The sequence below is a fragment of the Dromiciops gliroides genome, chromosome 2, assembly GCF_019393635.1.
Source record: "Dromiciops gliroides isolate mDroGli1 chromosome 2, mDroGli1.pri, whole genome shotgun sequence".
Lineage (NCBI taxonomy): Eukaryota > Metazoa > Chordata > Mammalia > Microbiotheria > Microbiotheriidae > Dromiciops > Dromiciops gliroides.
The window spans coordinates 324,528,673-324,555,150 of record NC_057862.1 but is presented as its reverse complement, the minus strand read 5'-3'; the positions used below and the strand labels follow the sequence as shown (position 1 = coordinate 324,555,150).

The window sequence follows — 26,478 nt, the reverse complement described above, 5'->3', positions numbered from 1 at the left end:
ACAGGGTGAAGTGAATTGCCCAGAGTCCCACAACCAGTAAGTGTCTGAGATTGGATTTGAACTCAACTCTTCCTGACTCTAGGCCCAGTGCTCTAGCCATTTCGCCACTACTAGCTGACCTACTGTGCTAAACTCCAATAATACAAATAACAAATAGAAAAATCAGAATACAAGGAGTTGTGGAGGGACTGAAAGGTTAAGGAAGTGGAAACATCTGACATAGAAAACTCTGTCAAGAAGTTAATAGTAATTATATTTTATGTTATATCTAAGGTATATTTTAAATACATTGTATTAAATAGAAATAAGTATAGTAACAATGATGATGCAGTCTTTTCTGCCAGGCTTACAATCAGGTCAGGTCTATGCATTTCTCCCAGAACCTGGCAAAGTGCTTTGCATAAAGTAGACGCTGAATAATTGTGGAATGGTTTCACTTTCCAGAAAGAATGAACTAGTCAAATGTTTATTGTACACTTTGTATGCAACTAGCACTATGAGGGATATAAAAAAGTTGAAGACCTGGTCTCTGTACTTAGGCAGTTTACAATTAGTGAAAGGAAGATAAAAGACTGCTGTAAGCCAGTTTGAGGGGAAAAGGCTGATAAGTTCAGTGTTGGACTGGTTCCCCAAATGACTACCAATGGAATAATTGGCTTGGAGGAAAATAGAATAACATTATCTATTTCCTAACCATTAGACAAAAATTGAGTGCTAAACCAGGTGATCTTGACCAGATCTTGACTGTAAGTACCACTTATTTCAGAGAATAGGGAGATTGATCTTGGTTAGATAGTAACCACTTATTAATGGCTCACTATCGTTCCAGGTCAGGTGCTAAGCTGTTAATACAGGGTAGACCAGAAGTCACAGTGTCACATAGGGGGTTTCAATATTTAATAATACCTTTATTTTTTCTTTGTAATTTATAATACCATAACATTATATATGGTATATATAGGAAATAAATATGTATGTGTATATATGAAATAAAGAAAAATAATTTCCAAAAAATTATTAAAACATCAGACCCCTTTGTGACTTCTGGCCCACCCTATAGAAATAGAAGGTTCTTGACCTCAAGAAGTTTAAATTCTAATGTGGAAAGCAACACATAAAAGAAAGCTGGGAGGGGGGCCAGTAGAGAGAGGGAAAAAAGGTTCCCTCTACAGGAGGGGCATGGTAGAGGGAGTTCAAAATATAGCCTGTAAAAGAATGAGATGTGGCTGGCCTGGGCACCCTCCTTAAATGAAGGCTCTGGGAGAAGCTATCCCATCCCAATCAGAGAGAGAGAGGTTGAAAGGGTGGAGGGCATTTCCTATGTGAGAATTCCAGGTCTGGAGTGAGGTTTCAGGATGAAGAGCTGGGGCATGGTAGAGCAGGGTCCCTAGTATAGTTTGGAGACAGATATTTGTTGTGTGGAGGATACCTGTGGAGAAAGTAGGGATGAATTAAGGTTGGGTGAGGAAAATGGAGCCAGAGTTTAGAGGATCTTGAAACTCAGGCAGAGGAGTCTGGATTCCATAAATTAGATAATGTCAAGAATCCTCAATTTTGGTGGTAATTGATATAGATCAAAATCTCTCATAATTTAGTAGATAGTCTTTTAGAGTTTCTGTAGCTAAAAAATTCATCACCCTTCAGCCAACCAGGTGGTGAGGCTTGTTATCTAGATCAGTCTAAGCTCAAACTTAACTAGACTGGTTCTCGGATCACAGATATACTGCTAGGCATGCAGTCCAGCACCAGATCTAATACCTTTTCTTTTGGTGAGAACTGCTGGAACTTGCACTCTGCCAGCCTAGCCTTGATCACCTCTACAACCATGAAGTGGGTTGACTTTGTTACAATAGTATTTTTAATTTCCAAAAAATTAAGATTGAGATCAATCAAAGGGCAATGGGGAAAACACATGGTGGACTGAATTAAGCTTACATATTACAAACCAAGAATATAATAAGAATTACCAAAAGTAATGCAGGTAGACCAGCAATGTAGCAAGAGTAAGGTATGTCACTGGCACATGGAATTGTCTTCCCATGGAAGAATTTATGCAACTTATGGGCAAAATGTCATACACATAAGATGTAGATGGGTCATAATCAGCACGAATGTAGAGAATACCCATATCATATATATCATAATACGCATACCACATATATCACAGTACCCATATGACAATAAGATCACAGATCCATTTGTGTATTAAGATTATTTAATAAGGTGGCTGTGGGAATGAAGAAGAGATGGATCTGGCACATTTCAAAGGATATCTCCAGTGTACCAATGGACATGAAGGAGAGGGAAGGGTCAAAGATAACTTCACATTTTCTAGACAGGGAAACTATCACTATGGGAGAAAAAGGATTAATCTGGAGGCTGAACCAGCTTGGGTTGTCAGTGGAAGAGAAGCAGTTTTTTAGCTTATGAGAAAATAATTATTCACATAATATATGTGTGAGTATATATCATTAATTTTGGGAAGCACTGGAGTAATGACTTCTGTTTCCTACCTACCCTGCCTCAAAAAAAAATAGCTCCCATTTCTATGGCCCTTAGTAGTTTACAAATTGATTTCCATGTAAAGATATACCCTAAGGACTCCTGAGGCCTAGCCATTTATCCTGAGTTGAACTCTCTTCTATGTGTTGTTTCTTCACCCATCCACCCACCCACCTACCCATATTAGAATGTGTACTCAGCACAATGCTGGGCATTGTAAATGCCATAACCACATAGTTAAGTGCCATTTCATTTCATAACAACCTCGTGAGGAAGGAAGTACAAAGTGTATCCTTGTGCCCATTTTACTGATGAGGAAATTGGAGGGCCACAAAAGTTAGAGGGCTTGCTTGAAGTCACACAGAGCATTGTGTTTCAAATTTACATATCATGATTCCAAGGCCAATGCTTTTTTCTACCATGACCCATTTCATCTTCAAAAAGAAATACTGGTGGGCAGCTAGGTGGCGCAGTGGATAGAGCACCGGCCCTGGAGTCAGGAGTACCTGAGTTCAAATCCAGCCTCAGACACTTAACACTTACTAGTTGTGTGACCCTGGGCAAGTCACTTAACCCCAATTGCCTCACTAAAAAAAAAAAAAAGAAAAGAAATACTGGTCCAAAGAGCACCAAACTTATAAATGGTGTTAGAAGCTAAGAAAGCCTTCTTGGGCAAATGCTTAAAAACACTTGATTTTTAACTCTATTACTCTAGGAACTTCCTACATTAGTGTTTGCCTGGTTACGATCCCTCTTCAATTTTACCTGATTAACTGTCATTTCAGTGCTTTTCAAAAAGCAACAGGTAGTTTAAAATCGTAGAGAGTATCTTCCTGTCCATTTAATCTATCCCGGACTGTCTTTCACTCTTTCATTAACATAGTTGGGAACAATCCAGTGTAGCAGAAAGAACACTGGACTTTAGGAGTTGAGAAGACCTGACTTAGGAGAACCAAGTTCTGGCTCTGATACTTCTTAGATGTGTGACATTGGGCAAACCAGACACTACCTCTTTTTGAGCTTAGTTTTCTTACCTGTAAAATGGGGATGATCATCCTTGTACTACCTCCCTCTCTCATGGCTGTTTTGGAGAAAATACTTTAAAAATTCACCAATGATCTAACTAGAATTAATGGCTGAAATTGCTGCCTTTTAACTACCCTTTCAAAGAGGGAAACAAAACTCTACAACTCAGTCCAAAGGTTTCTCCCACCAGAATGACCCACTTTCTCCTGGGCTCTGAGAAAATCTGCCCTACAGTTCATTCGCCCTACTAGAAGAAGGGAATTTTTGTCTGCAGTCATGAGTGAGTGACCCAACTCATTTTGTGTCACGTGCCTGCTGAGAGCCAGTTGACTGCTCAGTAACATGACTAACACACCCAGCCAGCCTCGGGACTAGAGGTTAGTGTTGGCAGCGGCAGCGGCGGCAGCAGCAGCAGGTTGGGGCTTGGAAAAGGAAGATCGAACTGTGACCAGGAGTAAACCAGTGCAGTTTTTGGAAGCCCAAGATTGCAGCAGTGAGCAGAGGTGAGCAGAAAAGGGACAGAAGGCAAAAGGAGAAAAGGGGGCAGGGAAGGAGATTTAGTTAGGAATCTTGGCCAGAAAGTTTCAGCTCAGGTCCTCAATCAAGACTTTGTATGATTGTGTAAGTGTACTCCCCCAACAACAATAACAAATACACACACACACACACACATATATTTGTTTTATATATCACTGTATATTAAAATGGATAGATATAAAAGGAAAATACATATTCACACGTATTGCCTTGGTGCAATATGAGTGAAGTCCACTTTTGGGACACCCCCTATAGCATATTCTTTCGGTCCATCCCCAGCCTCCCCATCTTCTTTCATTATTGTCTACATTCTGCGTCCTATAATAGCTTGAGTCTCTTCATTTTGTTTTCCTAACTGACAGGTTGTTTTGATCCACTGCTTCTGAAGTTAGCCAGGATTTCCTACATCAGGACTAGAATCAGATAAAATAAGGAAGAGAAAACCTGAGCTTTTAGGGATTCAGTGTTGGGGAGGAACTTCTCCTGAGGGTGACCAGGAGAGACTAATAGCAGCTCCCCTTTCTATTATGCCTAATAATTTACAGAGCACCTTCCTCCCAACAATCCTGAGAGGTGGCAATAAAAGTATGATTTGCCCCACTTTGCAGATGAGAAAACTGAAACTCAGAGAAGTGATCCACAAGTCAGAACCTGAAGCCAGGTCTTCTGAATCCCAAGTTCTTTCCACTAATTAAAATTACAATAACAATGGCTTTAATTTTAAGATTTGAGGAATGAAGTAGTCAGCTTGGGTATAAACTTGATAGCAAAGCCTGTTTTGAAGTAACATCAGAATCTTAATTGGACTGATTGTATCTGGAAGCTGTTAGTCTATCAGGTATTAATGGGGATAGGGGCTGGATGTACTGTTGAGACAGAGTGGTGAGTCAGTTTTTCAGAAAGCCTAAGAGTAAGGGGAGACTACCAGGGGGATTAAAGAAATTTAAGATCTTCATTGCCCTGTAGCCTCAGCTTCCCGGTTGGTAAAATGGAGACTGCAACAGTCTCCTTCTTTTCTTTTTTACAAATTGTATTGATGCCTTTTGTTTCACATATATCTGCTCCCAGATAGCTACACACACACACACACACACACACACACACACACACACACACACACACGAAATTTAACCCTACCTTGTAACAAAATAATGTTTTTTTTTAAAATTACACAACCACCATAATAACAACATATGTAATTCTCCACAGGTAATCTCCACCTCTCTACCTAGATAAGAAAGGTTTATTTTATTACCTGCTCTTTATATATGTGACACCCAATATAGGCTATTAAAATCAATCAGAATTGGGTTGCCTTTAGTGCCAATTTCCTTTACTAATTATTGTTTTCCTAGTTTTGTATATTCTATAACATCAATTCACAGTAAGCATTCCTAAGTTTCTATAAATTCCTCATATTTGTCATTTCTTATGGCAGTGTAATTTCATTAAGATTATATACCACATTTCAAAAATGGATGCCCTGAGCCAAGATGGCGGAGGAGAGGCTGTGACTCCCACAAGCTCCAGATAAACCCGTCCATTCATGCCCAAATAATGCGGTAAAAAAAAAAAAGATTATATACCACACACACACAAAAAAGGGAGGGGGCAGCTAGGTGGTGCAGTGGATAAAGCACTGGCCCTGGATTTGGGGGGATCTGAGTTCAGATCCAGCCTCAGACACTTGACACACACTTGACACTTACTAGCTGTGTGACCCTGGGCAAGTCACTTAACTCCCATTGCCCTGCCAAAAAAAAAAAAAAGATTATATACCACAATTTATTCAGCCATTTGTTTCTTTTTTTTTTTTTTGCTGTCATAAACAGACTCCTATGAATGTTTAAGTATATATGGGTTGTTTCCCTCTGTTGTTGACCTTCTTGCAGCATGTGTGTATGTATGTATGTATGTATGTATCTATCTATCTATCTATCATCCATCTATCATCTATCTATCCATCCATCCATCCATCCATCTATCTATCTCCCCCATGGTGGGTTCTCTGGATCAAAGGGTATATGAGTTAAGTGACTTTTCCCATCATTCCAACTTGTTTCCAAGTACCTGGTATTTCATTCTGATCTAAGAGAAGGAGGCCGAAGATTCCCTCTCCAGTGATAGAATTCAGGGAAGCAGAGAATAGTGGAAGAATTGAGTCAAAAGCCAGGAGGCCTGTGTTTTGAGTTCTTGCTTTTCTAAAGAGTTATGTTGGCTCAGGCAAATTACTTCTAATTTTTTAAGCCTATTTCCACATCTGAAAAACCAAATGACTCCATAGGGTTATAGTGAGAAAAGTACTTTGTAACTCTTAGAGTACTATATCGATAAGAGCTTTACTTTTAGCAAAAGGGAATTATAACAAAAGATACTGAATAATTCAGTTAAAAAAACATTTATTAAGTGCTACTCCATGGAAAACACTATGACACTAGAATACTTCTTGCTATGAAGGAGCTTGCACATTTACTGGGGCATTGTGGCAATTGAAGATATTGTGGTAACATTGAAGGTCAAGAAAAAACCCATATTTTAGGGAATCTCTTGATATGAGATTTTAAGAGGGAAATTCAGTAAAAGAGAAGGGAAAGGAAGCTCTCTAAAACCCAGTCTCATTTCTTATATAAGGCAACATGGTACAGTAGAAAAAAGCCTGGACTCAGAGTCTAGGAATTTCATTTATTATCTGTGTGACCTTGAGCAAGTCACTGCCTCTTTCTGAGCTTCATTTGGCTCCACCATAAAATAAGAGTGTTGGACTAGAGGACTTAAGACTATTTCTTTTTTTAAAAAATATTTTTATTTCATTATTTATTTTACTCTTCATTTATTTATTTATTTTTGTTTGGTTTTGAGTTCCAAATTGCATCATTCCCTGATTGTAGTAAGCAATCAGATATAGATCATAGTGTGCAATTATGTAAAACATTTCCATATTAGTCATTTTGTACAAAAATACTTGAATTTTAAAAAAGAATGAAAGTGAAAAATAACATGCTTCAGTTTGTATTCAATCAATATCAGTTCTTTCTCTAGAGGCATATAGTATGCTTTATCATTGGTCTTTTAGGATTGCTTAAGACCATTTCCAACTCTGATTTTAATGTTTTCTTAGTCTCTTTCACTCATAACATTTTCCATTCTGTAATTCTTCCAGAAATAATATTCTATGACTTCTACGGCTCTTTCCTACTTTGGGCCTTAGTTATCTATAAAATAGGAATTGTACTTGCTTTTTTTTTTTTTTTATAGGAGTTTTTTGAAATACAAATAAGGCAAGGTAAAAGAAAGTGCTACATTATTGTGTCTTTAGGGGTGGGATTACAGAAACTTTCCAGGCTAAATAAAAGGTATTGGGTTTTCTATCATTTTTTGTTATGTAATCTATTTGAGACAGGGTTAATAACTTTTCCATCCTTCCTGTTTTCATGCTTCAAATTTTTACAAGCCTTTATTACTTTACTACCTCTGATTCCTCTTTGCTGCCAATTTGGATCTCAGTCATCCCAAGTAGGTCTCTCTAATCCTTAAATCAGTGTGCCCTTTCACTAGGTCTGTCAGATTTTAATGGTCTTCTTGATGATTCCCCAATTAAATGGATCAGTTTCAAGATGAATATAGAAAAACAAAAGACCTATAATATTCAAACAGCATAAATCAGGGGGATAATCTCCAGGAACATTAAACTGAAAAGCTAAGAGTCCAAATCTTAGCATTAATGTTAATAACTAGCCAGGAATTCAGGCCAAACACTTCCTCTTCTTGTATCCTGTTTCCCATTAGTAACAATGAAACTCACAAAACACATCCTGGATGATAAAGTGAAATAATGGAAGGAGCACTGGATCAAGAGTTAGGAGACTTGGGGCATAATGGAGTCTTTTTTTTTTTTTTTTGCAGGGCAATGGGGGTTAAGTGACTTGCCCAGGGTCACATAGCTAATAAATGTCAAGTGTCTGAGGCCGGATTTGAACTCGGGTACTCCTGAATCCAGGGCCGGTGCTTTATCCACTGGGCCACCTAGCCGCCCCCCATAATGGAGTCTTAATAGACATCTGTTGCTGTTGATATGAAACTAGGAGAGGTTGGAAGACTGGTAGTGAGCTCAAAGGACTGGCTCATTTGTTTTTTAATCCCTACTAGAAAATTGAGAAACATTTCTTATCTACCCTCTCCTGTCTACCTCCCTCATTCCTAAAACACTCATTGAATGAATAACATTGCTCTAGGCACTGAGGCAGTATAGAAACACTACCACTTTCCAGCTTTGTAGCTCTCAGCAAGCCATTTAACATGAACCTCAGTTATTTTTTCTGTAAAATGGGTGTGCAAATACTGAAAAGCACTGTAAAAACATAAGCTTCTAAGAAGTGGCTATCCTGAAACAGTGAAACATTTTCACTGTTCTCCACAGCCATATGAAGCTTATATTCAGTCCCACAGACTGAAAGTAAACCAGTAGTTTAGTGTGGCCAAAGTACAATAAACTCATATCTAATCTTTCTTCTAGAATTTTCCCCAGACCATCTATACACTTTGTAATGTTCCTTCATCAACAATCTTCTTTCCTCTGAATGGAAATTTTTTCTTCAAGAAGTTCAGTTTTGGGGCAGCTAGGTGGCAAAATGGATAAGGCACTGGCCCTGGATTCGGGAGGTCCTAAGTTCAAATCCAGCCTCGGACACTTGACACTTACAAGCTGTGTGACTTTTAACCCTCATTGCCCCGGAAAAAAAAAAAAAAGTTCAGTTTTGATAGACATCTCATTCATTCCCACCATGTCCACAAGAGACAGAAAGGGGGTTATTTACAAAAAAAGAAATCTGAAATCAAAAGAAATTGTGACCATTTTCTTCAGGTCACAAAGAAATTCAATGGTATAGTATCAAAGAATAGACTTCATGGCTTTATCTGAACTAGAGGAGTTTAATAAGACCTGAGGGGGTGGAGATGGGGATGGCAAGGTTGGACAGAAGTTAGCTATAGGGAATTTGATAATGTGGTACTTTTGAATTGAAGAAAAAGACACCATGGTTCAGTAAAAGGAGACCTGGAATCTTGGTCATAGTCTTGGGTCTGCCAACATGGTATCCTTAAATAGTCATATTCCCAATGTAGGTCTGGGTTTCCTCCTTTCTTAAATAAAACTGGACTAGATGATCTCTCAAGTTTCTTCCACATTTAATATGCTATTTTCTAGGCATTAACATGTTTTTCTTCTAAGATTCCTTATAACTCTAATATTCTATTTAAAAGCCAAAATTCAACAAGCATTTATTAGACATGTATATTCAAAGTACTATGTTTCTAAAGATATATATTATATATTATACAAGACAGTTTCTGCCCTCAAAGAACTTATGTCTTCAGAGGTAAAATATTAGATGTTTTGAGGTCCCTCCATTATGTAACATTCTATGGTTCTGTGACATGGGAGAATTTCAAAAGATATGAAAGATATTTCCTTTATTTAATGTGTTGGCTATCTAGTTGAAAAGAAGAAAACAGAGATACTTTATAATATAATGATTCATGTTATGAGCATAAACACATTTATACAAATAGGTTAATGTCTTATACATAGTATTGGGTTCAATAAATGTTTTCTAATTTGATTTGTCAAGATACTTATCCTGAACTACACTGTAGACTGAGCCTCATGAATCCTCTTCGGGTACAGATATATCTGGTCCCTCCCTAATTTGAGGTCACAGAATTACAGAATGTTAAAGCTAGAAAGTCCTTGAACATTTGTTTATTACAAACATCTCATCTTTCAAATGAGGGAACTGAGTCTCAGGAAGAGGAAATACTAATTTGGCTATGTCACACCAGCTAGTTAGGGGCAGAACCAGGACTCAAGACCCAAATTATCTCTGATCCCAGCTGCCACCAAACCGAGCTTTGGTTCAACAGCATATTTAGGGAGGGAAAGTACCAAAAGAAACATGTTTGGGTATAGCATATCCAGCTACAATTTCTTAGCTCATAGAAGGCCGCTGAGAGAGGCAGAGCCAAGATAATGGAGAGAAACGAGGAAGTTGTCTGAGCTCTCCCAAATTTCCTTCAGAAACAACAGTAAATTAAGCCTCTAAACAGATTCTGGAGTCACAGAACCTACAAAAAGATGGAGTGAAACAATTTTCTAACTTAAGATATAAACTAAAAGGACTTCAAGAAAGGTCTGTCTCATCTGGGTAAAAGGGGAGCACAGCTCAGTGCAGAGGGTGTCTGTGCAAGCCAGCAGAAGGCTCTTAGCCACAGTACAGATGAACAGCTGAGGACTCTAGGTCCTAGCTAAGCAAGCCAGTGGCACAGCAGGTCAGTTGTGAGGCTCCCAAGTTCAACACAGAAGATAATCTGCCAACCAGGGTATCTGCTGCCCAATAGGTGCAACTAGACTGGGCCACCCCATTCCAGTGAGCAAGCTACAAGCCACTGTGGCCTCAAAGCAGAAAGCCAGTGACTAGGCTCCTGGCACCCATCAAAAGAAGCTTGGGACAGTGTATACTGTACCCCAGGAGCAGAACTCAACTTTAAAAGGCACAAAATAGGCTAAAATATGCATAAGAAACAGAAAAGAACCCTCACCATAGAAAATTACTATAGCAACAGGGAGGACCAAAACATAAACTCAGAGGAGGATAATGTCAAAACACCTACACATGAAGCCTTAAAGGGGAAGAGGAATTGGTCTCAAGACTAAAAGGCCCTCTTAGAAGACCTCAAAAAAGATTTTATAAACCAAATAATAGAGGTAGAAGAAAAATTGGGAAAAGAAATTAGTTATCCAAGAGAGAGTCAATAAATAGCTTGGAAGAAGAAAATAATGCCTTAAAATACAGTTGGACAAATGGAAAAGGAAGTTGAAAAGCTGACTGGGGAAAATAATTCCTTAAGAATCAGAAGTGAGCAGACAGAAACTAATGACTCAAAGAAGGCAGCTGGCAAGATAAATATCTCAGTAGTTAGCATATAGAGGTATTGGCATTGCGTGATCATAAACAGTGCCTTATGAAAGGCTGTTTCTTCAGGTGAAAACAGGTTGTAGGCGCAGCAGTCAAATACCCACTTTTCAAGGGGATTAAAGATAAATAAATATTTTCCCTTTTGTCAGAGAGATTAAGTGGAATGGAATTGGCCCTGTCTATCCAAAGTTGACTGAACTGCAGATTCAATGTCTGATCTCCTATGCCTGTCCATTACCTTTATGAAAACAATTGTGGTGGACTTCAGACCTGCCTCATAGCCTAAAAGTTGGGCTTTGACCCTGAAGAGCCCAAGGGAAGAGGCTTTACTATTTGATTTGGAAACACATTTTAAATATATGGATGGAAAGATTGTGTGTATATATAAGGACAGATATGGAAGGAGAGTGCACTTGTAATCTATAAATATAAGTTTTCCTTATAATATCTTTGGGAGGGGGGCAGCTAGGTGGTACAGTGGATAAAGAACTGGCCTTGGATTCAGGAGGACCTGAGTTCAAATCCAGCCTCACACACTTGACACTTACTAGCTGCATGACCCTGGACAAGTCACTTAACTCCCATTGCCCCGCAAAACAAAACAAAACAAAAATAATATCTTTGGGAGGCAGGTAGGGCAAGTAGTATTATAATTTCCATTTTACAAATAAGGAAACCATCTCAGGGAAATTAATAATAATAACTAATTGTGATTAAGTATTTTGCAATCTGCAGAGCATTTTTTTCATAACAACCCTCTGAGATAAGTAGTACTAATATTACTAACCTCATGTTGCAGACAAGAAAACAAGACTCAGAGATATAAAATGGCCTGCCCCCATCACTAGGATGTGTTGGAGCCAGGACTAGAACCTTCGTCTTTTTTTTTTTTTTTAAGTGAGGCAATTGGGGTTAAGTGACTTGCCCAGGGTCACACAGCTAGTAAGTGTTAAATGTCTGAGGCCGGATTTGAACTCAGGTACTCCTGACTCCAGGGCCGGTGCTCTATTCTCTGTGCCACCTAGCTGCCCCTAAATCTTTGTCTTTTAACTCGACGTCCAGGGATTTTTTCTAGCATTGCTTCTCATGGACAGAGAGGCAATTAAATTACTGAATTCATCCTGGTCTGTCTTATTTTTTTTTAATTCTTAAGAGCCTCAGGCCATAGTATAATGAAATAATTCACAAGGAAAGCTTCAATTCTGCAGATGCATCTAAACCCAAAGTGACTATCTAACTCTCTTTAAAGATATCTTGACAATCTCTTGCCTGATAACAGAAATCTATTTTCTGAATTCTTCTTCATGTGTTAGGCTTATATATTTTTGAATAGAATTTTATTTTCCAAAATATATGTAAAAACAAAATTTTAACATCAATTTTTTTAAAACTTTGTGTTTCAACTTCTCTTCCCCACTCCATTCCCACCCCCACCCACAATAACTCAATCAATTCAAAATAAGTTATACATGAGTAGTCATGGAAAAATTCCCATATTATCTAGTTGTGAGAGAAAACAATCTAAAAAATCAAAACTTCAGATTAAGGAATTGTCAAAGAGGAAAAGAAAAAAAATGTTTAAAATGTGTTTCCATCGGTTTTCAGATACTATCAGTTCTTTCTCTGCAGATGGGCTGCAATCTTCATAAGTCCTTCAGGGTTATACTGGATCATTGCCTTGCTGAAAATAACCACGTGCTTCCCAGCAGATCATCCCCCACTATTGCTGTTATTTTGTATACAGTACATTTCACTCTGCTTCAGTTCATGTAGGTCTTTCCAGGTTTTTCTGATAGTATCTCGTTCATTATAACCTGTATATAGCACCTTAAGCTTGATAGAGAATTTTCTTCATAAAAGCCCAGCAAAGTAGGTACCATACGTTTTGCCATTATAATCAATCATCATAACTATTTCCCTCCATCCCACTTCCCATGACATTTACTCTATCTTCTTTTTACCTATTCCTCCTCAGAAGTGTTTTACTTCTGACTATCCTCTCCCTCGCTCTGCACTCCCTTTTTTCACCCTTCCTTCCTTATCTTCTTCCCCACCTACTTTCCTGCAGGGTTAAATAGATTACTCCTCCCAACTGGGTATGAAAGCTATTCCCTCCATGAGCCCATTCCAATGAGATCAGGGTCCCTGAGCTAATTCTGTGTTCTAAATTTTTCTTCCTCCCTCCCTCCTCAACCCTCTCTATGAGATCAAGCAATTCAATATGTCATACTTGTGCAGTAATGCAGAACATCTTCATCTTCCTTGAAAGTGTTTTGCTTTTTATTGCTCTCTCCCCCAAGCTGCCCTTTCTTCCTTTCCTTCTTCCCCCTTCCCCTTTTCTCCCTCCCCTCCCTCAGGGCAAAAATATATTACTATACCTACTTGAGTATGTATGTTAGTACTTCTTTGAGCCAATTCTGATTATTTTAAGGTTCACTCACTCCCCAATTCCTTCCCCCTCTTCTACTCTCCTCCATAAGCTTTTTTGTTTCCTTCATGTGAACTACCTCTCCCCAGACCATCTCTCCCCTTCTCCCTCCCCCAGTTTATTCCTCCTACACCTCAACCCTATTTTAATGATGTCACCATGGATTAGTTAGGTGGCACAGTGGACAAAGCACCAGCCCTGGACCCAGGAGGCCCCAAGCCCAAATCCAGCCCCAGACATAAGACACCCTACCCTGTCTGCCCCACAAAGAACAAAACATAAATGCTTTACAAATATCATCCCTTCATATTCAGTTCAGACCTGTGTCTTTTGTGAATTCCTTACTGAGATAGTTCTTATGATTTCAAAGTATTATCTTCCCATGTAGGAATGTAAACAGTTTGACTTTTTAATATCCCTCATGAAGTCTTTTTCCTGTTTACCTTTGTATGCTTCTCCAGGGTCTTGTATTTGAAAGTCAAATTTTCTATTCAGTTCAGGTCTTTTCATCACAAATATTTGAAAGACCTCTTTCTCATTGAAATCCCATTTTTGCCTCTGAAAGATTGTACTCAGTTTTGCTGGGTACGTGATTTTTGGCTGTAGTCCCTGTTCCTTTGCCCTCTGGAATATCATATTCCATGCCCTTCGGTCCTTTAATATAGAAGCTGCTAGATCTTGCTTTATCCTTATTGGAGCTCCACAGTATTTGAATTCCTTTTTTCTAGCTGCTTGCAGTATTTTCTCCTTCACCTGGGAGTTCTGGAATTTGGCTATGATATTCCTGGAGGTTTTCCTTTTGGGATCTCTTTCAGGAGGTGATCAGTGGATTCTTTCAATTTTGATTTTAGCTTCTGCTTCTAGAACATCAGGGCAATTTTCCCTCACAATCTCTTGGAGAATGGTGTCTAAGCTTTTGTTTTGGTCATGGTTTTCAGGTAGTCCAATGATTTTCAAATTATCTCTCCTGGAACTATTTTCCAGGTCAGCTCTTTTTCCAAGGAGATATTTCACATTGCCTTCTATTTTTTCATTCAATTGGATTTGTTTTACTGTGTCTTGTTTTCTCATAAGGTCACTAGCTTCCATTTGTTCATTCCTAATTCTTAGGCAATTATTTTCATCAGACAGTTTTTTAATCTCCTTTTCCATTTGGCTTTTCAAACTGTTGACTTTTTTCTCATGACTCTCCTGCATCATTCTCATTTCCCTTTCCATTCTTTCCTCCCTTTCTCTACATCTTCTTTCTATTTCTCCTACTTTCTCTTCAAAGTCCCTTTTGAGAGCTTCCATGGCCTGAGACCAGTTCATATTTTTCTTGGAAGCTTTGGATGTTGGAGCTTTGACCCTGTTATTATCTTCTTCTTCTTCTGAGGTTGTATTGTGGTCTACCTTATCCCCAAAGTTTTGATGGTCTTCTGTTTTCTCTGCCTACTCATCCTGGCTTACTATTTCTTGGCTTTTAACTCCTCCTTAAAGTGTGGCACTGCTTCCAGGACACACTGTTCAAGCTACAGCATGGTTGGGCTTCTTCTCAGCCCGCCTGGCCTCACTTTCATTTTATTTTAAACTCTCCAGTGGGGGATGGGGGGGCGCTGTTTCTCAGCTCTGCTTCTGTTCCCAGCTTCAGAGGGTCCCAGGTGTTTTGGTTTGGGGGGGGGGGGGTCAGGTTTTAATCTCACCTGGCCTGTTCTCAGGTCCAGAGATAACCTCAGGCCTACTTACTAAGCAAGCAACCAGCAAAGCTTTCTGTGGTGTGGTTCTTAGCTTCCGATGAGCCTGCTCCCCTGCTCCCCTTCCCCACCTGGATCTCCCACTGCTCAGGATTTCTTCCTGGTTGCCCACTTGGGTGGGACAGTCGAATCATTCCCCCCAGTCCACTGGTACCCCTGCACTTACCTCCCCCCCACCCCCCCAGGCCAGTCATTCAGCCCTACCACGCACTCGGTTCCAGAAGACACCGGTGCTGCAGCCGATTCAGAGGCACTGGGGCAAATTCCTCTGGTGGGTGTCTGGTGTGTCGGCCGATTATGGGGCTAGGCTTTATTCGTGGCCCAGCACGGCCCACTGAAATCTATCTATAGCTGGAGAAAACTCTCAGCCCATATTTTTGTGTGTTTTTCTGACCCAAGGGTTCTTTTATTGCTATTTTTGGGGTGATTGTATCAGGAGCCCTGTATGTATAATATCTTTCCTCTGCCATCTAGGCTTATATATTTTGAACTTAATTATGGCAATTAGTGCCCTGCATAACCCATAGTAATTTGAACTTAAATGAATGTTTAATGAGTTAGAATAGGACAGGAGTAGGAATGGATCTGTGATGGCAAGGAAATTCCCTCTACCCTTGCAAGTCAACACCTTCTCTGCAGTTTACGTATAGTTTTAGAGAGATGCCTAGATCATTGAGAGATTAAGTCACTTGGCTAAGTATGGTCATATATATATATATACTTGGACAAATATGGAATTATTCAATGAGGAGAATTAGTGGTAGGAGAAAGGGACAAAACTGAATTTTCAGCCCCTTGGGCCTGATAGAACAGAAGAGACAGAAGATATAACAAATAAGCAAAAAAAAAAAAATCTAGTCTCAGCTTTGCTGATAGGAAGTTACCACTCAATATAGTGTAATGAGCTCTTGGAGGCCAGTAGGCCTGGGCTCTAATTCCAGCTTTGTCAATATCTCTCTGGGTGCCACCCCTAAATAATCATATTCCTTCTCTGTGCTTTGGTTTTCTTTTCTTTGGGGGGGGATTTAGTATTTTATTTTCCCCAATTACATGCAAAAAATTTTAACATCCATTTTAAACATTTTGAGCTCCAAATTCTCTCCCCCACTTTGAGAAGGCAAGCAATTCAATATAGGCTACACATGTGTAGCCATGGAAAACATTTCCATATTATGTTGTAAAAGGAAACAGACCAAAAAACCTCAAGAAAAATAAAGTTTAAAAAATTATGCTTCAATCTGTATTCAGACACCAATAGTTCTTTCTCTGGAGATGGAAAGCATTTTTCATCATAAGTCCTTCATTGTTGTCTTTGGATCGTTGTATTGTTGAGAATAACTAAGTAATTCACACTGATCATCCCACAATATTGCTGTTACATTGTACACAGTACATTTCACTTTGTATCAGCTCATGTAAGTCTTGCCATGTTTTTCTGAAAGCATCCTGCTCATCATTTCTTATGGCACAATAGCATTCCATCATAATCACATACCTCAATTTGTTCATGTGTTTGGTTTTCTTTTCTTTCCTTTTTAATTTGGGGGGGGGGTGAAGCAATCGGAATTAAATGACTTGCCCCAGGTCACATAGCTAGTAAGTGTCAAGTGTCAGAAACTGGATTTGAACTCAGTTCCTCCTGACTCCAGAGCCAGTACTCTATCCACTGCACCACCTAGCTGCCCCTGCTTTGGTTTTCTTAACTATAAAATAAGAAATTAGACTACAAACAGAAGATATTTAAGGTCCAGCTCTATCATCCCTAAACAGCTAATACTGGCTCCCCACTAAACATTAACATGCCTATTTGCTAAAGTCTTACAGCTATTTTAAACCTTAAAAGTATTTCCCAGTGAACCAATATCACTTTGACACTTGGTTCCACCAAGGCCAATACTTTTAACTCCTACAAAGTAACCCATACCATTAACATCACACCTCAGCCCTTAATGATTTATGTTTTTCAGTCCTTAGCTGGTAGCTTACCTGCCAGATGGAAAAAAGGGCCTGCCTTAGCCTAAGATGCTGTCTCTTCTTCTTTTGGGGGAGGGAAAAATTGCCAACATGGAGACAAACTCAGCACTTTCCACAAGATGGTGAAGGGAGTATTCTGCCCTTTGTAGCTAAACTCAGTGCTTCCACTTTCTCCCTTCATTCTCTTCTTAACCTCTAACAATATGGCTTTTGACCTTATCCTTTGACTAAAACTGCTTTCTCCAAAGTTATTAATGATCTCTTAGTTGCCAAATTCAATGACCTTTTCTCAAACCTAATTCTCCTTGATCTCTCTTTGGCCTCTGACACTGTTGATCTTTTTCTCCTTCTTGATACCATCTTCTCTCCGGCTTTTCAGGACCCTACTGTCTCCTGGTTTTCCTTCTACTTTTCTGACTGCTCCATCTCAGTCTCTTGTTGCATCATCTTCAAAATCACAGACAGAAAACATATATCTAACTGTAAATGTCCCTCAGAGTTCTCTCCTGGACCCTCTTGTCTTCTCTATATATACTACTTCACTTGGTGATCTCAACAGCTTCCACATATTTAAGTACCATCTCTATTCTGATCCTGCCACAGTTTCTCTTCTGACCTCCAATCTGCCTTTCAGCCATCTTAAACTAGATGTCCAAAAGATATCTTAAACTCAATATGTCCAAAATGGAACTCATTATATTTTCCCCTCAACCCTACCCCTACCCCCACCTCCTCTTTTACTATAGAGGGAAACACCATTCTCCCAGTCCCTCAGGCTCACAACTTAGAAGGCAACCTGGATTCCTCACTGTCTCTTACCCCCCATACCCAAACTTGTACCAAGGCCTTTACAAAATCTCTAGAATACCCCCCCTTCTCTCCTTTGACACTGCCATCACTCTGGTGTAGATCCTCATTAACTGATTCCTGGACTATTACAATAGCCTCTTGTTGGATCTGCCTGCCTCAAGTATCTCCCCACTCCAGTCTGTCCTCCATTCAGTCACTGAAGTGATTTTCCTAAAATGCAGGTCTGATCATGTCACCCCCCTTCTCTATAAACTTGTGACTTCCTGTTGCCTCTTAGAGAAAATACAAAATCCTGGCATCCAAAGCCCTTAATAACTTAGCCTACCCTTCTAGTATTCTTACACTTTACTCCCCAGTAGGTACACTCTGATTCAGTAACACTGATCTCCTGGATGTTCCACAAACAAGACACTCCATCTTTTGTTCAGGCATTTTCTCTGGCTCTCACCCATGCCTGGAATTCTCTCCCTCTCTGCTCAGACTAATGACCTCTCTGGTTTCCTTTAAGTCCCAACTAAAATTTCACCTTCTACAGAAAGCTTTCCCTAACCCCTCTTAATTCCAGTGCCTTTCTTCTGCTGATTATCTCCAGTTTATCCTCTATACAGTTTGTACATATTTGTTTGTGTTTTGTCTCCACCATTAAATTGTGAGCTCCTTGATGGCAGAAATTGTCTTTTGCCTCTTTTTGTATCCCCAGCACTTAACACCTGGCACATAGTAGGAACTTAATAAATGTTTATTAATTGATGTACTACCACCACATCTCCACCTCTCAAAATTCTCATCCTCTTTCAAGGCAAAATTCAAGTGCCACCTACTCCACGAAGCACTTCCTGCTTCTTTCCCATTTATTCACTCCTTAAATTATCACATATATACTTAGTTGTATATAAGTTACCTCCTCCTGTAAATTCCTGGATCTTGATTCATTAACTCTTATTTAGGCTTATATTGCCTTTTTATATAGTAAGTACTAGGGACTCAAAAAGATGTACGTATGTGTGTATCATTGAACTCTAGTCTGCTTGTCTCTGGAGGTCCAGTCAATCCTGGATAAGTTGGAATTCAAGGCCAGGTGTCACACATACAGCCCAATGGCTACTTCACTAGACTGTGGAAGAGCTAAATTCTTAAAATCCTCCTGGAGGGCATTGCAACATATAATTTGTAATTTTAAACCTTGAACTTTACCCATCTGTTACTACAGTTCACACTATATCCTTATCAGGGCAATGCTGATGAGTCAACAGAATGAAATAGTGATGAATGCAAGTGGTTGTATATGTTTGGGGATGGAGATTGAGGAATGCCCAGATGATAGTCTCCCATCATAAAAAGAGAATATTTAGATGTCAAAAGCATTGCATCAGCAAAAACAGCAAAATTCACGCGATAAGTATGAGTGTACTGTGAACCTGTTTAGTTTATCTACCTAATACATTGAACCCTTCACTTCTCACACACATCAGACTTTACACATGATGAAGGACATTATAAAAAATACCACATCATATATGCAGCATTGTCAGTTCTAGATATTACCCATGTAACACAGTATTATAATAATACCTAATTACTATAAGACTAGAAATTCTTAACTTATTTGGTGTAATGGACCCCTCTGGTGAAGCCTGTGGGCTCCTTCTCAGAATAATGTTTTTGCAATACAGAGAATAAAGTACAATTGGAACCAATTATGGTAAAATATGGTTATCAAAAAATTTTTTTTTAAATTAATTAATGGGGGCAGCTAAGTGGCACAGTGGATAAAGCACTGGCCCTGGATTCAGGAGGATCTGAGTTTAAATATGATCTCAGATACTTGACACATACTAGCTGTATGACCCTGGGCAAGTCACTTAACACTCATTTCCCTGCAGAGAACAAAGAAACAAACGAATGAATGAATGGACCCCAGATTGAGTAATTATTGCTGTTGACAAAGATCAAGAATGAGGTTTGAGAAAAGACCATTGAGAAAAATCGCTTTCTTGCCCCAATTTGTTCTTTTTGTTTAGTTGTTTCAGTTGTGTCTGATTCTTTGTGACCCTGTTTGGAGTTTTCTTGGCAAAAATACTGGAGTGGTTTTTCATTTCATTCTCTAGCTCATTTGACAAATGAGAAAATGGAGGCAAACAGGGTTAAGTGCCTTGCCCAGGGTCGCACAGGTAGTAAGTGTTTGAGGCTGGATTTGAATTCAGGTCTTCCTGACTTCAGGCCTGGCACTTTGTCCACTGTGCTACCTAGCTGTCTCCCCCTAATTAGGCACCATATTAATCAATCAAAAACATTTATCCTACTTTCTGCCAGGGACTATACCAGGTGTTAAGAATGCAAAGTGGCGCAGTGGATAAAGCACCGGCCCTGGATTCAGGAGTACCTGAGTTCAAATTCGGCCTCAGACACTTGACACTTACTAGCTGTGTGACCCTGGGCAAGTCACTTAACCCCCATTGCCCTGCAAAAAAAAAAAATACAAAGACAAAAATGAAACATTCCCTGCTTTCAAAGAGATTGCAGTCTATCTACACATTGTATGGCCTGCTACTCCCATTGCAGTGGATAGAGCATTAGGCCTGGAGCTAGGAAGACATGAGCTCAAATCCTGCCTCAGATACTTACTAGCTGTGTGACCCTGGGCAAGTCACTTAATTCTGTTTGCTTCAGTCTTCTTATCTGTCAAATGAACTGGAGAAGGAAATGGCAAACCACCTCATTATCTTTGCCAAGAAAACCCGAAATGGAGTCACAAAAAATAAGAAGTGACTGAATAACAACAATAACAAATTTATTTCAGCTATTATACCTTGAAAGATAATTCATTGGGAAGGAACAGATACATTTTATAATAATACAGTAATTTATGGTGGTTAATCCTGAGTATATGAGCAGGTACATCAAATCATGGTTTAAAATAAAACTTTGCAATGATCATAATTCACAAGGAAATCATTTCCTCCTGACAATCACTCCCAACAGTAACTACCATATAATGTAAACACCATTATCGCTTGGGACTGGCATCCCATAGTCTAAGACAGGGCTTCTTAAATTTTTTCCACTCATGACTCCTTTTCAGTCGAGAAATTTTTAAATTTTTTTCTTGATTCTTTATTTAGCATTTTATTTTCCCCCAATTACATATAAAAAGTTTTTAACATCCATTTTTAAAACTTTGTGTTCCAAATTCCCTCCCTTCCTCCTTCCCTACTCCTCCCTTTGAGAAAGCAAGCAATTCAACATAAGGTATACATATGTAGTCATGCAAAACATTTCAAAAGTAATCATGCTGTAAAAGAAAACAGACAAAAAAACTCAAGAAAAATAAAGTAAAAAATATATGCTTCACTCTGTATTCAGACACCAACAGTTCTTTCTCTGGGGATGGACAGCATTTTTCATGAGTCCTTCAGAGTTGTCCTGGATCATTACATTGCTGAGAATAGCTAAGTCATTACAGCTGATTATCTTACAATCTTTTTTTTTCTGTTTAGAATTTTATTTTCCAAATTAAATGTAAAGACAAATTTTGACATCAATTTTTTAAAACTTTGTGTTCCAACTTCTCTTCCTCCCTCCCTCCCCCCCCCCCCAAGAACTCAAGCAATTCAATATAAGCTATACATGAGTGGTCATGGAAAACATCTCTACATTAGCTAGGTTGTGAGAGAAAACAGATAAAAACAAAACTTCTGATTAAGGAATTGTCAAAAAATGTGTTTCAATAAGATACCATCAGTTCTTTCTCTGTAGATGGATTGCAATTTTCATAAGTCCTTCAGAGTTATATTGGATCACTGCCTTACAGAAAATAACCACGTGCTTCCCAGCAGATCATCTTCCACTATTGCTGTTATTTTGTATACAGTACATTTCACTCTGCTTCAGTTCATGTAGGTCTTTCCAGGTTTTTCTGATAGCATCCTGTTCATCAGAACTTTTATCGAGTACCTTAAACTTGACAAAGAATTTTCTTCACAATAGCCCAGCAAAGTAGGTACCATACGTTTTGCCATTATAGTCAATCATCATAACTGTTTCCTCCATCTTATTCCCTTCCTGCGATATTTACTCTATTTTCTATCTTCTTTTACTCTATTCCTCCTCAAAAGTGTTTTACTTCTGACTGCCCCCTCCCCTGTTCTGCCCTCCCTTCTTTCCCCCTTCCCTCCATATCCTCTTCCCCTCTTACTTTCCTGTAGGGTTAAATAGATTACCCCTCCCAATTGGGTGTCTATGTTATTTCCTCCTTGAGCCCACTCTGATGAGGTTAAGGTCTTTGAGCTAATTCTGTTTTCTAAATTTTTCTTCCTCCCTCCTCAACCCTCCCTATGAAATCAAAGAATTCAATATAAGTCATACATGTGCAGTTATGCAGAACATCTTCACCTTCCTCAAAAGTGTTTGCTTTTTACTGTTCCCTCCCCCAATCTGCCCTTCCCTCTTACCCTCTTCTCCTCCTCTCCCTTATCTTCTTCCCCTCCCACTTTCCCCCAGGGCAAAAATATATTACTGTACCCACTTGAGTATGTATGTTATTCCCTCTTTGAGCCAATTTTGATGAAAGGTTCACTCACTCCCCTACTCCTTCCCCCTCTTTCCCTCCCCTCCATAAGCTTTTTCTTGTTTCCTTCATGTGAGCTACCTCTCCCCAGTCCACCTCTCCCCTTCCTCCTCCACCAATGCATTCCTCCTACCCCTCAACCCTATTTTAAAGATGTCATCATGGGTTAGCTAGGTGGCACAGTGGACAAAGCACCAGCCCTGGACCCAGGAAGCCTTGAGCCCAAATCCAGGCTTGGACATAAGACACCCCACCCTGCTTGGGATGAACAGGATGAACAAAAAATAAATGCTTTATAGATATCATCCCTTCATATTCAGTTCAGACCTGTGTCCTCTAAGTGTATTCCTTTCAGCTACCCTAATACTGAGAAAGTTCTTATGAGTTAGAAATATTACCCTCCCATGTAGGAATGTAAACAATTTAAACTTTTAATATCCCTCATGATTTCTTTTTCCTGTTTACACTTTTATGCTTCCCTAGGGTCTTGCATTTGAAAGTAAAATTTTCTATTCAGTTCAGATCTTTTCATCACAAATGCCTGAAAGTCCTCTTTTTCATTGAAGTCCCATTTTTTCCTCTGAAAGATTATACTCAGTTTTGCTGGGTACATGATTCTTGGCTATAGTCCCAGCTTCTTTGCCTTCTGGAATATCATATTTTATGACCTCTGGTCCTTTAATATAGATGCTGCTAAATCTTGTTTTATCCTTATTGTACCTCCACAGTATCTGAATTGCTTCTTTCTAGCTGCTTGCAATATTTTCTTCTTGACCTGGTAGCTCTTGAATTTGGCTATAATATTCCTGGATCTCTTTCAGGAGGTGATCAGTGGATTCTTTCAATTTCTATTTTGCCTTCTGCTTCTAGAATATCAGGGCAATTTTCCCTGACAATCTCTTGGAAGGTGCTATCTAAACTCTTATTTTGGTCATGGTTTTCAGGTAGTTCAGTGATTTTCAAATGATCTCTCCTGGATCTATTTTCCAGGTCAGCTGTTTTTCCAAGGAGATAGTTCATATTGCCCTCTATTTTTTTATTCATTTGGATTTGTTTTACTATGTCTTGGTTTCTCTCATAAAGTCACTAGCTTCCATTTGTTCAATCCTAATTCTTAAGCAATAAATTTCTTCCATTTGGCTTTTCAAGCTACTGACTTTTTTCTCATGACTTTACTGCATAGCTCTCATTTCTCTTTCCATTCTTTCCTCTACCTCTCTAAATCTTCCTTCTATCTCTTCTGCTTTCTCTTCAAAGTTACTTTTGAGTGTTTCCATTGCCTGAGACCAATTCATATTTTTCTTGGAAGCTTTGGATGTAGGGGCCCTGAGGTTGTTATCCTCTTCTGAGGATGTACTTCAATCCTCCTTGTCACTAAAGAAACTTTTAATAGTTCTCAACTTTCTTTGCTTGCTCATTTTGCTATCTTTTACTTCACTTTTAACTCCCTCTTACCAGAAGACCTGGTGCTACAGCTGATTTGAAGGTTTGGGGGTAAGTTCCACTGGTGCAGTGTGCCTGGGGTCTGTGTTGACGTGATTGCACGGTTGGACTCTTCTAGCAGCCCAGCAAGGCCTCCTTTAATCTCTCTTTGTCTGGAAAATAATCTCAGCCCATCTTTTTGTGGTTTTTGCTGCTCCAGTGGTTCTTTTATTGTTGTTTTGGGGGTAATTGTGTCAGGAGCTCTGTGTGTTTAATGTCTTTCCTCTGCCATCTTGGCTCCACCCCTGGAAGTCTGATTATCTTACAATCTTGCTGTAACTTTGTACACAGTACATTTCACTTTGTATCAGCTCATGTAAGTCTTTCCACATTTTTCTGAAAGCATCCTGCTCATCATTTCTTATAGCACAATAGTATTCCATCATAATCACATACCACAGTGTTGAAAACTATCTCTACATGTAACGAGAAAATAATAAAATACTTTTATGAAGAAAAATAATAATCACACACCACAATTTGTTCTAGCCATTCCCCAATTGAGGGGCATCCCCTCAATTTCCAGTTCCTTGCCCCAGAGTTGATATAAATATTTTTGTGTATATTGGTCCTTTTCCTTTTTGTTTTCTATCTCTTTTTGGATACAGACCTAGTAGTGGTATTGCTAGGTCAAAATATATACAAGGTTTGATAATGTAGTTCCAAATTGCTCTACAGAATGGTTGAATCAGTTTACAACTCCACTGACAGTGCATTCATATCTCATTTCCCCCATATCTCCTACAATATTTGTCATTTTCCTCTGCTGTCCAATCCAATAGGTATGAGGTAGTACCCCAGAATTGTTTTGACTTTTATCTTTCCAATCAATCATGAGTTAAAGCATTTTATATGGCTATAGATAGCTTTATTGTTTCATCTGAAAACTGTTCATATCTTTTGATCATTTATCAATTGGGGAATGGCTTTTAATAAATTTGATTCAGTTCTCTATGATTTGGAAATGAGGCCTTTATCAGACAAACATGCTTCAAAAAGTTTTTCAGTTACTCTTGCTATATTTCTCTCTATCCTATTCCCTCCCCACACCATTTACCCTATTCTCTCCTTTCACCCTGTCCCTCCTCAAAAGTGTTTTGTTTCTGACTACCCCCTCTCCCAATCTGCCCTCCCTTCTATCACTACCACTCCTTATCCCATTCCCCTCCTAGTTTCCTGCAGGGTAAGATAGATTTCTATACCTAATTGAGTGTGCATGTTATTCCCTCTTTGAGCCAGTTCTGATGAGAATAAGGTTCACTCACTTCCTTATACCTCCCCCATCTTCCCCTTCACTACATAAGCTTTTTCTTACTTCATTTACGTGAGATAATTTATCCCATTCCATCTCTCCCTTTCCCTTTCTCCCAGTGCATTCTTCTCTAATCCCTTAATTTTATTATTTTTAGATATCAACCCTTCATATTCAACCCACACCTGTGCCCCCTGTCTATAGATGCTCCATCCAACTGCCCTAATAATGAGAGTTCCTATGAGTTACAAGTATCATCTTCCCATGTAGGAATATAAACAGTTTAACCTTTTAAAATCCCTTATTATTTATTTTTCCTGTTTACCTTTTTATGTTTCTCTTTAGTCTTGTATTTGAAAGTCAAATTTTCTGTTTAGCTCAAGTCTTTTCATCAAGAATGCCTGAAAGGGGGCAGCTAGGTGGCACAGTGGATAAAGCACTGGCCCTGGATTCAGGAGTACCTGAGTTCAAATCCGACTTCAGACACTTGACACTTACTAGCTGTGTGACCCTGGGCAAGTCACTTAACCCCCATTGCCCCGCAAAAAAAAAAAAAAAAAAAGGAATGCCTGAAAGTCCCCTCTTTTATTGAATGCTCATTTCCCCCAGCTCCCAAAAAAGGATTATATTCAATATTTCTGGGTAGGTGATTCTTGGTTGTAACCCCAGTTCCTTTGCCTTCTAGAATATCATATCTGAAATACCATATTCCTTCAATCCTTTAATGTAGAAGCTGCTAAATCTTGTGTTATCCTGACTGTGACTCCACAAGATTTGAATTGTTTCTTTCTGGCTGCTTGCCAGATCTATTTTACAGGTCAGTTCTTTTTCCAATGAGATATTTCTTATTGCTCTCTATTTTTTTATTCTTTTGGTTTTCTTATTTCTTGATTTTTCATAAAATCATTAGTTTCCACTTACTCAATCCTAATTTTTAGAGTTATTTTTTTCATTGAGCTTTTGTATCTCCTTTTCCATTTGGCTAATTAGGCTTTTCAATTTTCCTCATTGGATTTTTGTACCTCTTTTACCATTTGGCCTAGTCTATTGTGTGTGTGTGTGTCTCCTTTACCAAGCTTTTGACTTTTCTTTTCATAATTTTCTTCCATCACTCTCATTGCTTTTCCCATTTTTTCCTCTGCCTCTCTTTATTTTCAAAGTCCTTTTTGTGTCCTTTCATGGCCCTAGACCAATTC

At 38.9% G+C, this 26,478-nt stretch overlaps 1 protein-coding gene across 1 annotated transcript in view; it reads left to right on the top strand.

Annotated features, from left to right (window-relative positions):
- The first annotated feature begins 3,892 nt into the window (after positions 1 to 3,892).
- FAXDC2 (fatty acid hydroxylase domain containing 2) overlaps positions 3,893 to 26,478 on the top strand; it is a 43,689-nt gene continuing 21,103 nt past the window's right edge. Inside the window, exon 1 of the mRNA XM_043985799.1 lies at positions 3,893 to 4,031. The gene's annotated coding sequence lies outside the window, so the exon portion shown is untranslated. The remainder of the gene's footprint in view (positions 4,032 to 26,478) is intronic.